Consider the following 18,037-nt stretch of genomic DNA (forward strand, 5'->3'; position numbering starts at 1 on the left):
GTTAAGTTTACGGTACAGCGTGCTGTACTTGTACAAGAGCGCGGCCATTCGGCTACACAATCATTCACAAGAATAGGAGTGGTAAGCACAATAAGCCTCAGGCTGCAGTGTAAGCCTTCGGGTCAATAATAATAATAATAATAATAATAATAATAATAATAATGGTAATAATAATAATAATAATAATAATAATAATAATAATAATAATAATAATAATACCGGTAATGTAGATAATTTTTGTACGTGAATGAATCGATAAGAAAATTATTTGAAAGATGCGTGTCTTAGTCTGTCTAGAAATAACACTGCATATTGTATTTGTTTGGAGAATGGGGAACTGCAGAAAACCCCGGAAATCCTGTGAAAATAACCTAATTGGGGAGGGGGGGTAGGAGGATCGAAACCCGGTCTTCCCTAATGCAAACCGCATTTCATCAGGAAACCTTCATTAACGCCTAGTTCTTTCGGTTGGATTGAGAAATATTGTGATTTTCTATAAATGTTTTATGCGTCTATCTCAGTATTTAATACAGCTGGATGAAAAATAGTAGCGGTACTTTTTATCGTTATAGCCTATCATCATTTGAGGTTTGGGAATGGAAGGAGGGTTGACTTTGACTGTCCTTGAAATCAGATGTCATTTGTCTTCGCTTTGCTTCTTACATTGCGAAACACAGGAAAGTTTCGTACGGTGAAGTTTGTTTTGTGTGGAGACTAGGAAATGAATTACTTCAAGAGGAATATTTCTGCTCTACAATTGAGATTTACTGGTACGTTTAATTTCTGCTATAACTTAAACTTATATTTAAATATTTATCGAACTTCGGAAGTTGAATTTGTTCGTAGGAACTACATAATCACCGGCATCGTAGAGAAAGTAAGATTGAATTTTTTTGTATAATGTATCTTAAATTGAGATCTAATGGCAATATAAAACGGATGGACGGTCATAAAATAAATAGCATGGTGTCAGTGAGTTTTGTTTATAGGCCTACAATTAGAAATCTCAGTTTATCTTGTACAGGTTATATGAAAGGCGGCGTATTGCAAGTATAAAAATGCATTATTTCGTAATTTGCTAGGAGACGTCGTTGCATATAGACCACGGTTAAACGAAGTATTTTCCCTGGACCAAAAATATAAGATGCGTTGCTCGTTTCACTTTATTATGAATAATTGTCGAGGAAAGTGTCTTATTTTAGGTTATAATTCAGAACTTGTTCAATATTTAATAAGATGTTTAGGATTAATGTAAAACTGGCTTATGTGCAACGACGTCTCCTAGCAAATTACCCATTACTTTTGATGATGAAGTTCGCCAGAATTGTAGTCCCCAGTACCGGTACTATTTAATTTCAAATAAGGCAAGTATACTTGTCTACAAAATCAGTTAGATAATAGTTTTACGCAGTGGTAATATTCAACAAGTTTGACAACCAGTTCGCTCATGTGTACTTACGTTAAATATATACGGTATATGTCTATGATAATAGAAATAATTTAAGAACCGGTTCGTGCGAACGAATGTCACCACTCGTTTTACAATTAAGAAATCCTACGTACGAATATGTTACATTCTGAAAATAATTTAATTAATGTAATCTTTGTGTAATTTGAGGATTACAAAATGACAAGTTCAAATTACGTTAGGATTTTGTCATTATTTTATTTAATTTCCTTACTTTTGGATCAGAGCCAGTCGTCTGTATACTTCCCAATATAGTCTCTCGCTTACTTGTACACAAATTTGTCTTAGCACTGCAGTCTTTAACATGGTCCCAGTCCATAACACTTCCTTTATCTTTGCACAGATTGATGATTGAATAATACTGAACTGAACTTGGGCTATAGTATGGTTGATGATAGGTGAATTAATGACGGCGAAATGAGTCTGAGGTTCAACTCCGAAAGTTACTCAGCAATTCTGCTTCAATTGGTTGAGGGAAAAACTCTGAAAAACCCTAACCAGGATTTGGACTCGGGCCCGCTTGTTTCACGGCCAGTTGCGCTAACCATTACTCCACAGCGGTGGACTTCTCTCTCCTTATCTTCATTTACCTAAAAGTAGGACGATGTATTTCTGGTCGGGGCAATTTATCTTGTTTTTAATGAAACGAGCGTTGAGTGACTTACGCCGAATTTGGAATAGACACCGACTAACTTGAACTGCCCACATAGAAAACAAAAAATCGCTGCCTGTTCAAGAGCGCCACACTCAATCGCTTTATCTTCATCTTGACGGTAATAAAATCCTAAACTAACCTAACCTAACCTAACCTGTCACAGATTCGCCTATACAAGGCATAATAAAATCCTAAAGTATCCTAACCTAACCTGTAACAGTTTCGTATGTGCAAAGCATAATAAAAGCCTCCACACTTGTGGAGTAACGGCTAGCGCGTCTGGCCGCGAAACCAGGTGGCCCGGGTTCGATTCCCGGTCGGGGCAAGTTACCTGGTTGAGGTTTTTTTCCGGGATTTTCCCTCAATCCAATATGAGCAAATGCTAGGTAACTTTCGGTGCTGGACCCTGACTCATTCCACTGGAATTATCACCTTCATCTCATCCAGACGCTAAATAACCTAAGATGTTGATAAAGCGTCGTAAAATAACCTACTACCTAAACTAACCTAACCTAACCTAACCTGTCACTAAAATCCTAAACTAACCTAATCTAACCTGTCTTAGATTTGCCTATACAGGGCATAACAGAACAACTGGATAATACGCACGGCAGACCAACATCGATAGTCGACTCTACTCGCTGGCCACTAGTCAACGGCGGTTTTTTGAATGCATTAAGAGAACATGAAGATGTAATAAGATAATAAACTAGGTTATCACAAGGAAATTAACAGGAAAAAAGGTGTGTTTCACGGAATACCATTAAAATGACGGAAAGTAAATTTCCGGTTAATGTTCGCCAAAGCGTAAAGTACGTAATTATGACAGCGTTGCTGTTTTATTTCTGGCCTATAGAAAAATACCTAGCCATTTACGAAAAAAAATTTAGGGACCATGAAATTATTCACCGCTTACATTATAGGCCTATTATTTATTAACAATATTACGAATCAAAACCTGTCATATTATATAATTTTAACTACTACATGGACGAATGAAATCAAGCTAACCTAACCAAAGCTAACCTAACCTAACCAAAGCTAACCTAACCTAACCTAACCAAAGCTAACCTAACCTGACCTAACCAAAGCTAACCTAACCTAACCAAAGCTAAGCTAACCTAACCAAAACTAACCTAACCTAACCAAAGCTAATCTAACCTAACCAAATCTAACCTAACCAAAGCTAACCTAACCTAACCTAAGCTAATCTAATCTAAGCTAACCTAACATAACCTTCGTAAATGCAAGGCCTGTAACCGGAGCAAGAAGGGATCTCAGTCATTTAATCTGCAAGTACACGCAAAGATAAATTCAAGTAAGGATCACGCTCCCACTGCATGAGAGGTCCGCGCATGCGCTACAGCAAAACTGTTTCTGTCCCGAGCCTCTCATCTAAGGCACTCGTCATAATTTACTCGCAATATTTACGCAAATACACATTGTCGCTAACAGTGGTGCTATCTCTCAATAATGTTCAGAACGAAGGAGGTAGACAGAGAAAGAAAAAATTCCTCCCGCCAACTACGCCACACACCAACGTCATGTTCTTATGTTGGTGACATTGTGTATTTACTTAAATTTGGTGGTAAACGTAACGGCACGGTTCAAAGCGACCGTGCTAATTCTCCAGTATAGCGCCCTAAACTACCGTAATCTAACCTGTCACAGGTGAGTACGTAAGACATAATAAAAGTTTAAACTAACCTAAACTGTCATAACACTCTATTTTCTTATCCCTACACACTTCCCTGAGGTATGAAAATGGCCGAATTTCTATTCCGCTCGAACATTGGAAACTAGCGTGAAACGTTTTTAATGTCTCGTAAGTTATGTTGGTACGACATGTAAGACTGCTGAAGATGCATATATCTGCAATTGGAAAAGAAGTCACTCAAGGCTCGTATAACCGAGGTTTTTTTTTTTTTCCTGAGTTTTCCCTCAACCCACTATGAGCAAAATGCTGGGTAACTTTCGGTGCTGGACCCCGGACTCATTTCATCGGCATTATCACCTTCACCTTATTCAGACTCTGAATAACCTAAGATGTTGATAAAGCGTCGTAAAATAACCTATTAAAAAGGACGATGTAATTGACTAATGACATTGCTTGGTCAGGAAAGTCATGAAGATGTAACTGAAATATTTTGAGAGTTTGTATTATTATTATTATTATTATTATTATTATTATTATTATTATTATTATTATTATAATATTGCTATGGTAGCTTTGAACCATGTCGTTAAGATTACGACCAAATTGAACCAAATACACAATGTCGCCAACATAAGGACATGACGCTGGACTGTGGCGTCGTTAGAAGGAGAAATTTGTTTTGTTTTCTCTCTCTCTCTACCTCCTTCGTTCTGAACATTATTTAGAGACAGCACCCACTGTTAGCGACAACATGTATTTGTGTAAATATTGAGAGTAGATTACGTGTCTTATATGAGTGGCTCGCGACAGGAACAGTTTTGCTGTGGCGCATGTGCGGACCTCTCATGCAGTGGCAGCGTGATCCTTACTTGAATTTATTTTCGTGTGTACATTTCAGATCAAATCAAGAAGATGCCTTCTTGCTCCGGTTACACATCTTGCATACACGAAGGTTAGGTTTGGTTAGTTTAGGTTTTTAATAACAAAGTCCGCGCGTGCGCAGACTGCCAGGATGATCCTGTCGGTCATGGCCTTTATGATAGTTTCTGTTTTGTAATATTGATAAACAATAATAAGATGAAATCTGTGAATAATTTCATGGCCGGTAAATTTTTCTTCGTGAAAGATGAGGTATTTTCTCTAGACCACAAATAAAACGGCAACGCGGTCATGATTACGTACTTTGGCTAATAACCGTAAATTTACTTTCATTATTTGAATGATATTCTCTGAAACATACTTTTCCTCCCCTTCATTTAGTTGTGATAACCTACTTTAAGATCTTGCTACATCTGCATTTTCATTTGGTGCAGGCAAAACAACGCCATTGTACTGCATAAACCTTGCACTTGACTAATGGAGTGAATTATTTAAGAATATAGTCGCGAATTTTACTACCTACCACAATTTCGATTTTTTTTTTTTTTGTCACGGCTTGGTATGGCCCGATGACTAGTGGCCAGCGTGCAATGTCGACTACCGACGTTGGTCTACCGTGCATATTATCCAGTTGTTTCTTCTTATTATTCATTCATTCATAGTGTTCTGCCCAAGGATAGATCTTTCACTGCAAACCCAGCATTCTCCAGTCTTTCTATTTTCTGCGATCCTCTTTGTCTCCGCATATGATCCATATATCTTAATGTTGTCTATCATCTGATATCTTCTTCTGCCCCGAACTCTTCTCCCGTTCACCATTCCTTCCCGTGCATCCTTCAGTAAGCAGTTTCTTCTCAGCCAGTGGCCCAACCAATTCCTTTTCCTCTTCCTGATCAACTTCAGCATCATTCTTTCTTCATACACTCTTTCCAACACAGCTTCGTTTCTTACTCTGTCTGACCATTTCACACGCTCCATCCTTCTCAATATCAACATTTCAAATGCTCCTATTCGCTTCTCTTCACTTCGTCGTAATGTACATGTTTCTGCCCCATACAATGCTACACTCCACACAAAGCACTTCACTAGTCTCTTCCTTAGTTCTTTCTCCAGACGTCCGCAGAAGATGCTCCTTTTTCTATTAAAAGCTTTCTTTGCAATTGCTATTCTCCTTTTGACTTCTTGGCAGCAGCTTTATTATTATTATTATTATTATTATTATTATTATTATTATTGTTATTATTTTATTGCCACTAATGTTGTTGTATCATTATTATAACACGCTTGTCTATTTGACGAATCGTTGTTGGCTTGTACATTGATATTAATAAACAGATAAAACGTAAATGAATGAATGAATGAATAAATGAAAAATAAATAAATAGATAATTAAATATATAAATAAATAAATAGGCACACATACATAAATAAATAATAAATAAATAAATAAACTGACACATAGAGGAACAAATGAATAAATAAGTAAACAGATTAATAAATATATGATTAAATAATGAATAGACGAATGAATAGATGAATAAATGAATGGATAATTAAATAAATAGATAAAGGCATGAATAAATTAACAAATGAACGAATAAATGAATAAATAAATTATTAATACATGAATGAGTGTATAAATATAATTACATAAATGAACAGATAAATAAATAAATAAATAAATAAATAAATAAATAAATAAATAAATAAATAAATAAATAGACTCCGAAACAGACAAATGAATAAGTAAAGAAATAGAATAATGAATAGATAAACGCATGAATAAATAAACGAATGAATAAATGAATCAATAAACAAATTAATAATACATGAGTGAATGTATAAATAAATACATAAATGAACATATAAATAAATAGACACACAAACAGTCAAATGGGTAAGTAAAGAAATAGAATAATGAATAGATGAATGAATAGATAAATGAATAGATAAATGAATAGATGAATAAATTAATGGATGATTAAATAAATAGGTAAACACATGAAAAATAAATTTATGAACGAATAATTGAATTAATAAACAAATGAATGAATAAATAAGTAAACAAATAAATAGATAAATGAGTAAATAAATAGATACAGTAAATGAATGAATAAATAGATAAATTAGTAAACGGATAAATAAATACATGAATGAATAAACGAACGGATGAATAAATGAATAGATGACTAGATAAATGAATGAATGAAGAAATGAAAAAAATGAGTGAATAAATGAATAAACAAACAAGCAAGCAATCAATCAATCAATGAAGTGAGGGAGCAAGCAAATTAATTAATTAATTTTATTTATGTGTTTATTTATTTATTACTTACAATTGTACAGTAAGCCACAGGCCTATATTATTCATAATAATTGCAGTCTTGTTTTACTAATACTTAAGTAAAATGCAGAAATTGGAGAAATTGTGTAAAAAAAATGGGAAGTTTCTATTTTGGAACGCTTCTCGCTCCCTATGATTTCTTACGTAACCACTATAGGAAGCTCAAGGAAGATACAAAGCGTAAGTCATAATTTTAGAACGTTATATTTGTGGTATTAGCGTAACAGTTTGAGAACCGTTATGTTTATGGTAGCTATTAGATTAAAATCGGTGGTTTCAAACGATTAGGTCTTGTATCTTTAATTTTTTCTAGAAAACAAGCTTGTACATGAAATAACGCTCATAAACATTCTGAATATCTTTCTCTGCAAATAGCTTACTGCTATCAGAAGCACGAACTAGAGTATTTTTACGCTTCTGTTATATCTTGTAATAACGGGATCTTGGTGTGGGCATTATAGGCCTATGCATCGTGGAGGTCGTCCAGAAACGAGCACCTGACTGGCGTCAGCAATCAATGTATTGATAGCTTAATGATCACCTTCGTGTCAACACGTTTGCATTTATGTAGGTACACACTTTTTGGAATGAAAGACGTGATACAGATTGCCCAGGTTCAACTTATTTCAACATTAGTTTCTGTAAAGTCCTGTTACTTTGTATTTTTACGTTCTTATCTGGGATTCGGTTTATTTATCTTTACACATTTTTCTTCCTTGGCATTCCGTAAAAACCAGTGGACTGTTGTGAGCCTTTCTTGTGTATTATCATAAATTAGAATTATAATATACTGCTACCGTAGAGCACCCTCCAGTTTTGACAGAAAAATATATCACGCCTGTAAGATTTGAATGCCACTTGAAATGTCATAAATGACGAATGAACAACCTTCACATAAATTCAAGGCACCTCCTGCACTTACAGCACCAAATATTCCGTATATGAGGCGTGTTCAGAAATTATATACCTGTACCGTTTGGCTTACTTACTTACAAATGGCTTTTAAGGAACCCGCAGGTTCATTGCCGCCTTCATATAAGCCCGCAATCGGTCTCTATCCTGAGCAACATTAATCCAGTCTCTATCATCATATCCAACCGCCCTTACATCCATTTTAATATTATCCTCCCATCTACGTCTCGGCCTCCCCAAAGGTCTTTTTCCCTCTGGTCTCCCAACTAACACTCTATATGCGTTTCTGGATTCGCCCATACGTGCTACATGCCCTGCCCATCTCAAACGTCTGGATTTAATGTTCCTAATTATGCCAGGTGAAGAACACAATGCTTGCAGTTCTGCGTTGTGTAACTTTCTCCATTCTCCTGTAACTTCATCCCTCTTAGCCCCAAATATTTTCCTAAGAACCTTATTCTCAAACACCCTAATTCTCTGTTCCTTCCTCAAAGTGAGAGTCCAAGTTTCACAACCATACAGAACAACCGGTAATATAACTGTTTTATAAATTCTAACATTCAGATTTTTTGACAGCAGACTAGATGACAAAAGCTCCTCTCTTTCCATTGATACCAATATCATGTTTCTAAGTGTCTCCTAACGATAGTTAACTTATTCAAGTTTGTAATCGGAAAGATCATTTATAGTAAACTGTATATAAATAGCAACAGTGCTCATTTTATCACGTATTTATTTTATGGCATCCTAAACGGATCATCCTGTATTATACAGTATTGCAGTGGGAACGAATCTTAAAAAAAGTAAAAACACAAATTTAAAAAATATCATAAAACACCTTAGTTAAACAAAAATAATCTGTGATCTTTTCCTTTTTTGTTTCTTACAGGATTCTTAATTTTATTCTTATTTTATATCGCAAATTTCATAAGAGAGAAGGAGATCGCGCAAATCGAGTAAAAACGGAAATGACTTTACTTAGCCCCACAAAAAAGATCGCGAATTAACGGCAAAGTGAATTAAACGCACGCAAAATATCGAGAATCGACTATAATAGTATACATATAGTACGAGTATATTTGCAAAATGTCAGAACTGAGAATTAAAATATATTTTTATATGAATAATGATCAGAACTTTAAACAAAGTTACAGAATTACACTCTTGCACTCAATATGTGTTAGGCTACATTTGTTACATTTTGGAAAATAAAGAAGAATATGTTTTAAGAGCACTGTGAATCAAGCATATTGAAATATTTAATAAACTTTAATGTAAAAAATCACTTTATTGCTGAAGCTAAAGATATGTTGATTTCACATCTACTCGGATATTTTTTATTTAATACGTAATAGAATATTTGATATCAGAATTAATTATTTTGCCCTTGTGTGTGACAACAAACATGAATGCTATAGAGCAGCCGTGGCGAAAATGTCATCGTGCGCCGAGCCACTGTGTAACCTGCAACGTGCATAGCACCTATGGAGGGAGGTGGAAGTGAAGCAACTGTCTGACTTATTAACGGGTTTCATTTTCGTATGTCAAGCACTTAAATATAATTTTATACAGTATAAGGTTACATACTAATGTTTAGTACGTGTAACGAGGAAAGAAATGAACAATGAAACATAGGACACATAATTACAACCTAAAATTAATTGTCTTCAGAATGTCTCTGCGACAGAGTTTCAAAATCAGGAATTACGTCACTTACTGCCAGTCGTAGTTGATCACGAAGGTATTTGTCTGTCAGTCTGATCTAAATTTGGTTTTTACTATTTTCAATGTTGAAAATAATTTTTCACAAATGTAAGTTGTAGCGAACATGGCTTCAACAGAGGAAGCGAAAGAACGAAGCTTCGGATATTTATTTTTTGGTAAAGATTTGAAAAGTTCAACATTTGTCAAGTCCTTACATCTAGCTTTCATTTAACATTACATTGTAAATCTGTGAGTTTAAATTGAAGATCTAACCGCATTATTCGTACATCCGCTGAAAAAGGATCGAGATACAGAGATAATAATAATAATAATAATAATAATAATAATAATAATAATAATAATAATAATACTTCACCTTTTAATGTTTCATGCGTGATATGTAGTATAATGCCGTTTTATGTTATACAACCGTTTTCCTCGTAATACTTGTGAACAAATCATACATTTAATATTCTCATCATATCGACAGCAAAAAAATGCGTCCTCCCAACCTCCTTGAAACTTTTGTTTTTGTAGAGGTACATGGTTTCGAGAGAGACTTTGGACGATACGCCACTCGCAGGTCAGACACAAATACAAATTGAACGGAGTTTGATTCCAGTGAGTGAGAGGGTGGGGGTTGGGGAAGGCAGGAAGTAAGAGGAATGCACAGCTATCATTGCGAGCCACAATGTGCTCGTGAGTCACATTTTCGCCACGGCTGCTATAGAGTTTTATGCCAACGACATCGCATGTTAATAAACCAATTTGACTGGCTAAAGCGAGCAAGCTTCTGAAGGCGATACTGTTGAAAACAAAAGACAGGAAAAATACAGGTTGTTTCACATAAATATATCATAATATATTAAATTTAGTTAATAGTTTTACAGTGAGATATTTTGTTATCAGTCGACAGTTCGCCCTGACAGGTAGTTGGAGACACATACCACGAACGAAGACTGTCCAAAAGGACTAGGAGTGAACATTGGCACTTCACCTATAAATATTTACAGTCTTACTAATAAACCGTGTATAGTTTTTATACGAGACTTATGCAGAGTTGAGACAGAAAACATTACTAATAAACCGTGAATAAGCTATGGACGTATAAACAGGCTGTAACTATACAAGTGGGATTGCTTTGCAGTAGTTACATACACGAAACCCCTTGTTTAAGCGTTGTATATAGAGAAAAAATGGCCGCCCCTCTAACAGCTGTTCGTATCGACTGTCATTTTATGATGATGGTTACCTTGTAACCACAGAAGAACAAACCAAAGATCATAGAATTATTAGAATAATATTGCTGTAGCTTGTACTCTTTGACCAAAATGTAGTGTGGTAATCGATTAGAGCCAGTTGTACTATCGATATTTAACACGCCACACTAGAGCGCTCTACCGGATGCAATAGAGAACCCCAGATATTCTATTACCTTTCGTAACGAACTAATGATTAAACTATGACGTAGCTGTGTAACAGTTGAACTGTTATACACGACTGTGTAGTGATTATTAGTAAGGAATTTACACACGACTCATTGGATAAGTATAAGACAGTTAAACGTCTGTAAATAGAGTTTTTATTAGTAAGACCGTTAGTATGTATGAAATCTAATTGCCGTTCATATGATGAATTTCATCGTTAGGAATTGATGTTCTTTTCACCTGTAACGTCTATATTCAATAGAAATTATTTGGTGGAAGAGAAATTACACTGTCGTTATTCGACCTCGGTCGCCATGGAAATGCTTACGTCATATGCATTTAACCGTGCCTAACGATAAAGACAGGATACTGCGCAACGTCACATTCTTAGTCATAATATGGCCAACATTGTACAAGTTTGTATATAAATGCACATTTAAAGGTTGTTGATGTTGTTGTTTATTGACTTTACTGGCTTTGAGCCAGAGGCCGTTTTAGGGTCTTATACGCGCAGGACGCCCTCTCCAGCCATTGTACATAAATAATAATACATATACAGGGACATCATTTTATTTTTACTTCAATTTTTATTGTGCTTGCTTTTCTAAATGTACTTGACTTCCACCCCTTTCACTAAAGTCCTTGCTAAAATCAGTCATACAAACTTACGGCCGCTGTTGCTAGCGGTGAAGTAAACAGTACAAAGTACAGTGTGTTTCAGAAAGATGTAGCGTTTCCTATAGAGGAAAGAGCTTATATTATTTAAGTTTATTTTCACACGGGTATCGTGTGTAGCATAACTGAATTTATCTGTGTGGACTGAGCACAAGTGAAGATTAGAGTTACCGAAAGTACGGTACCCTACAATATGGTACGGTACTTAACAGCATTATTTAAACAAGAGTTTTGTTTTACTATTTTATTTGTAGGTATGAAGGACGATGATGGAAACTGGAATTACAATATAACCGAATGTGAACAACAGTTTCTTTTTTTTTTCACAATTTCCTGATTATATCATTACGGAATATTTTCGTTGAAATGTCATTAATCTGGTACATAAATTTAGAGCAACAGAGTGTACAGAGAGGAAGAAATGTGTAAGATGGCCAACAAAAGTGACAGAAGATGCTGTAGAAGATGCTAGAGAAAGGATGCAGCGAGGTCCTAATAAGTCGGTCAAGAAGTTAGCTGTAGAAATTCGGGTTTCTTACGGAAGTGCTCACAAAATTCTCAGGAATAAATTAGGTTAGTAATATGCTGAATAAAGTAGACATTACATAATGTATATAACCGCCTGAAGACTTGAGTTTGTGAAAAAAATTGTTACTATTCTACTGTTTTTTGATAAAATACTGTAAAGTATTGACCAAACTGAAAATCGTAATACTATATTTCCCTGTAACATAAATGGATACACTACTTTTCTCTCCTCCTATAGCTAGTAAAATGATTTGTTTACATACTGCACTAGCAACTCTAAACTCCTGTAATGGAAGGGGGGTAACAGTGTTTCCGAGTATAGCCAGGTTAATGTTAAAAATGTTAGTAAAAATAAAGTGATGTCCCTGTATATTTACATACTGTATATGACACTATTTCTGGCGTAAGTGCCAGTAGGTGTGTGAGTGCGGTGATTGGCTTTTTATTTATTTATTTTATTTTATACTCTATTTTTTTGTTTTAATTATTTTGGTGTAGGCTTAATTTGTTAATTTGCGATGCTTAAGGAATGGTGAAAGGGACAAGAGTTCGGGGTAAAAGATATCAGTTGATAGACAGCATTAAGGTATTATATGGGGAGATTAAGAGGAAAGCAAGAAAGGGAAATGCTGGGTTTGCAGTTAAAGACCTCCTCTTGGGCAGAACACTGTGCATACATACATACATACATACATTTTTTTATGTTTTTATGTTTTTAAGTTTCCCCTTCCGGTGGCAGAAGCGTCAGAATCGTTATGGAGACTTTCATGGTGTGGTGTTATTTTATTGATCTGCCTCTCTGTTGCTGTCGTGTGTCCTCTCAGACAGTATTCAAATTTCCAACAGTGTTTGCGGTTTTGTTTGTGTGTTTTAGTTTGGTGGTGGGGGCTGGTGGTAGTTGTAGAGGAGTTTCTCCAGTGTTGTTCTGTTTGTGTTCGGGGGATTTGCGAAGATGTGTTGTGTACATACGCGATTTACTGCCGAATGTGTGTATTTCCTGTTTATGTTGTTTAGATGTGTGAAGAGTGGCTTTGTTTTTGTCGTAGTGTAAACTGTGTTGTTTCTGGTGCGTCTGTGCAGGTGGAAGATTTGGCGGAGAATTCTTCTTTCGCGGGCTTCGAATTTCAATGGGTCGTTGGAGGGGCTTGTACGTACACACTTAGCGAACGAACAACGAACGAATAATGAAGCGAAACTTCGTTGTTCGTTCGCTGTTTGGAGCAACGTACAAATCATCAGCAAATGGTCAGAAAATATTCACGTTCGCTGATTATCCGCAATAAAGGCAGACGAAAATATAATTATAGCAAGTGCAGCTGTTGTTATTATAGGCAGTTTAACAAAAAGAAAGTTAAAAACCAAAAGACGCCACTCTACGAAAGTCGCAATCAATATAGAGGCATTGACTTGCTTCATGATTTACGTCGAATGGAATCGGGACAGTTTCACAACTTCTGTCGCATTTCAGAACCAGACTTCGAAATATTACTGTGCAAAATAGGGCCCAAACTTTCCAAGAAAGACAGTGAATGATGTCAGTAAGGACTCAATTTAATTTTGATTCTGCTCCCTACAATAAACAACAAACATGTATCCACTGAAAATAAATAAACAAAAATAATTTTAAAATTTTGCACGTGTTTGACTCGCCTACCTTGCAGCTGAACATCTTTCCAATAGGTTCCCAAACATTATGTTTTCTTACTTTATTGTGGTAAGTAGGATGCTTGGGATTCCATAAAGTTTCCTGCTCCCTATATGCATTAATAAGATTTATAACACTCGTCTTCCATCCACTCCAGTTTCGAATCCTGTTGGTGAAATTGAACTAAGCGCTGCGTTCTGCTACGCACTACAAACTAGTGGAAAATCCCGTCCACAACGAATACCAACTCCCTTTGATGTACCGACAAGCGACGGATCACTTTCGAAGGCAAACCAAACGATCGGTTTGCCTTTGCTGCAACGTACACACATACCGATTTCAATCAGCGAATGCATTCATTTGTCGTTCGTTCGCTAAGTGTGTACGCACCTTAACATGAGTTTAATATAGCAATTCCTTTTTTTTTTTTTTTTTTTTTATAACATGTATTTATATTAGGCGATTGTCAAGATGGCCATGACCAGACCATGATAATCACGTTATTCCGATTCGTGTCGAAGCCTGTCTTTCTCGTTAGCTACGCAATAAACCGTACCTAACGAGAATAAACAAACAACAATAAATAACAACAAAAGAATATAAGCGAATCTATTCCTATACACAAAGGGGATTCGCATATACAGTATGAACCGTAAGTAATGTCATTAATTTCAGGTGGTTATTCTTTGAGATATTTCAAACAAAAAGTTGAAAACAATTTTTCTCATTTTTGCTTCATTTTCGAGATAAAAATTGTATTGTATTAAACATTTCATAGCGTGTTTTGGAAAAACCATTGGGATAATTCACAATATCCTCAGTCAGTTTAAGAGAGCAATACATTACGATAATGAATGATTAATAGTACATAATGCAACGAGCCTATAATGATAGTAATTAAGACGCGAGTATGTTTGTTTATGAAACGAGCGCAAGCGAGTTTCATAATTTTCATACGAGCATCTTAATTACCATTGTAGGCAAGTTTCATACGACTTTTTATGCTCGACCATATTTATATCTTGAAATTATTCAGAAGTATTCATTTTATTCGTATCTAACTAAAGAGTGGAAGTGACCTTGTGCATCGCTCGTAAATTGTGAGATGTGCGCAGACGCGAAAGTATTGATTTTTTCCGAGGAACAATAATGTCATTGACCTTGTTATAATCTACAGAATAACATGAACTAATTTTGATATAACCTGGAAATTGATTTAGAATTGAAAAACGAGATGACAAATTGAATTTATTTGAATATTATTTACAATTAACGCTAATTATTATAGTAACAGAACATAACCTTCTGCGACAGTATTGGATTTCCAGCCTCCGTGACGTTTCCCTCGTTGTCTTTCAATTGCATATCCGAGAATAATCGAAAACCTGAACTTTAATGAATAGGTGTACTTTAATGACATGCATTAAAGGACTGCTACCAGGTGTATAATTACTACATTTCGGCATGGTCGAGCATAGAAGCATTTTAGTTTTGTCCTTTAAATGTGCAGAAATATGATCCTAACAAAGGAATTTTAAAATGTTACATTTGTTGGCGTCAAATTTTTGCACCTTTAGAGGACAAAACTAAAATTCTTTCAATCATTTATTATCATAATACACTGCTCTCTTAAATTGACTAAGCATCTTGGGAATTAAATCAATGACTTTCCCAAAACAACCTATGAAATGTTTCACATAAAACAATTTTCATCTCGAAACTCAAAAGCGAACAAAATTTTATTCAAGTTTTTTGTTTGAAATACCTCAAAGAGTCCACCGCGGTGGAGTAACGGTTAGCTTGCCTGACCGTGAAACGAGCGGGCTCGGTTCGAATCCTGGTTGGGACAAGTTATCTAGTTGAGATTTTTTCCGAGGTCTTCCCTCGACCCTTTAAAAGAAAATGCTGGGTGACTTTCGGCTCTGAATCCTGGACTCATTTCGCTGGCATTATCAACCTTCATCTCATTCAGACGCTAGATGACCACAGCAGTTGATAAAGCGTCATAAAATAAAAGTACCTCAAAGAATAACCCCCTGAAATTAATGATGTTACTTAAGGCACACTCTGCATTATGAAGATTCGCTGTTATTATACGTACTGTATCGCCACGAACTAAATTGAATTGCACTGAATGGAAGTCAGCTGTATACTAATATTTTAAAGCTCTGTTTCCCTCCAGCGTGTGTTAGCTTTCAATACTATGCGATACAAAACATTTCCACGCTTGTTCCAGGGGAAATGTACACAATATTTCCTCGGTAATCGCTTTCGATCTTAACAGCAAAAGACCGAATGCATTTATTTGTACATAGTTTCCCAGCGAACTCTCTGTATAATGCCATTCGCAATATGATCAAAGAAGTGAATTCTTTGTATAAGTAAGTAGGCTTCATATTCATGATACTGATATGCTTATTTCATCATTTGTAAAGCAAATGACTTATTTTATTGAGTCAAATTTGAAAGTTCTGAATATTATTATTTTATAGTTTTGCGATTGTGTACGCCGGAAATAGCTACACTATTTTATCTGTTACTGAACTTCAGAACTGAAACACTCACATCACGGTTTGAACGCACTGTAAACTACTTCTACATTGTGAACGCACCGGGGAAAAGGGATATTAAAGCCTACGATAATATTCCAAACTGATGTCCCATTAAAGAGTTCAAGGATCACCGCCTAAAGGTGTTGTACCAGGAGTATAGACCATATAACTTAACTGTTCGGAACATAAATTTTAACGGAACTTCTGGTAAACTGTGAAATACCCCATGGTGACATCTAATGATGTAATTCTGAAAACAGCCTCTAAGATGTTGAACGTTTCTTTGTGGACGCCAGAATTTAATGACGTAAATGTGCGAATGAAGCCATCGGAATTATTATTACTATTAAAGGCTTTACCAATAACCAAAAATGTATTTAAAAATAAGCTTAAAGACTTTACTAATAGACGGTAGTATATTACACGCACTGTTTAAAGGGAGTAATTTATATTTTGTTATTTGAAATGTTGTATCAGTGAAGAAGTGTATTGTGTCAGTGTGTTGTATCAGTGAAGTGTGTTGTGTAAGTGAAGTGTGTCTGTGTCAGTGAAGTTTTATAGTTTATAGTGGCAGTGCAAAGTATTTGAGCAGTGAAATGTTTTTGAAGTGTTAGTGAAACCAGGATAGAATCAGTGAAATGTGTAGTAGTTCCAGAGCAGTGAGTGAGTTGACAGCGAAATAAATGTAGTGTTGAAAGGTACTTGTGCTGGTATAAACTTATCATACTCGTGGATTTAATTCGAACTTAGGGTTAAGATACAAATTAGATTTACTTTAAATGTTATTTTAAGTGATCTTGCTTCATTTAATTTAGGATGCTCCTTGTTAATAATAATAATAATAATAATAATAATAATAATAATAATAATAATAATAATAATAATAATAATAATATTATTATTATTATTATTATTATTATTATTATTATTATTATTATTATTATTATTTATACTGGCAGAGTTAAGAGTATAGGACCTTCTCTTACACTCTACCAGGTCATAAAGTATACAAGCAGTTAAAATTTAACAAAAAGTTAAAGAACAGAATACTAACATATTACAAAAAGAAATAATAATAATGGCATAATCAAATCGGCACTAAACAAGATGAAAATAATACCATAATAGAAAAAAGAAAGTAAAATACATTTGAATATAGTAAAAGCAACTCATTTAATACAAATGGTTAATATGGAAAACGTAAGGAAGAATATAACAAAATAGAATGTAATAAAATAATAATAATAAAAAAAAAGAATACGAATATTAAATAAAATTCACAATAAAAAGGGTATGATAATAAATTCATCGGCTGGTAAAGAGAACAAAAAGGGAAAAGGAAGGAAAGAAATATATAGCTTATATTTTTACAAAACTATCGCAGAGAAAAGGGCTTATAATTGAATGGAATCTGAATTGAAAAAGTGCAATTTTAATTTATTTTTGAAACTAGACAATGTCCGACAGTCTCTGACATGTTGTGGTAGAGAGTTCCAGAGATGAGCTGCGGAGACCGTGAAAGATGAAGAGTAGAAGGATGTTCTGTGTTTAGGAATGGAGAGTGTGATATGGTGCTATGAGCGAGTATCTA

General features: G+C 34.9%; 1 protein-coding gene across 1 annotated transcript in view; it reads left to right on the forward strand.

Annotated features, from left to right (window-relative positions):
- The first annotated feature begins 657 nt into the window (after nucleotides 1–657).
- Nucleotides 658–18,037, forward strand: part of LOC138697088 (uncharacterized) — a 62,559-nt gene continuing 45,179 nt past the window's right edge. Inside the window, exon 1 of the mRNA XM_069822685.1 lies at nucleotides 658–770. The gene's annotated coding sequence lies outside the window, so the exon portion shown is untranslated. The remainder of the gene's footprint in view (nucleotides 771–18,037) is intronic.

The sequence above is a fragment of the Periplaneta americana genome, chromosome 3 (genome assembly GCF_040183065.1).
Source record: "Periplaneta americana isolate PAMFEO1 chromosome 3, P.americana_PAMFEO1_priV1, whole genome shotgun sequence".
In the NCBI taxonomy this organism is placed as follows: domain Eukaryota; kingdom Metazoa; phylum Arthropoda; class Insecta; order Blattodea; family Blattidae; genus Periplaneta; species Periplaneta americana.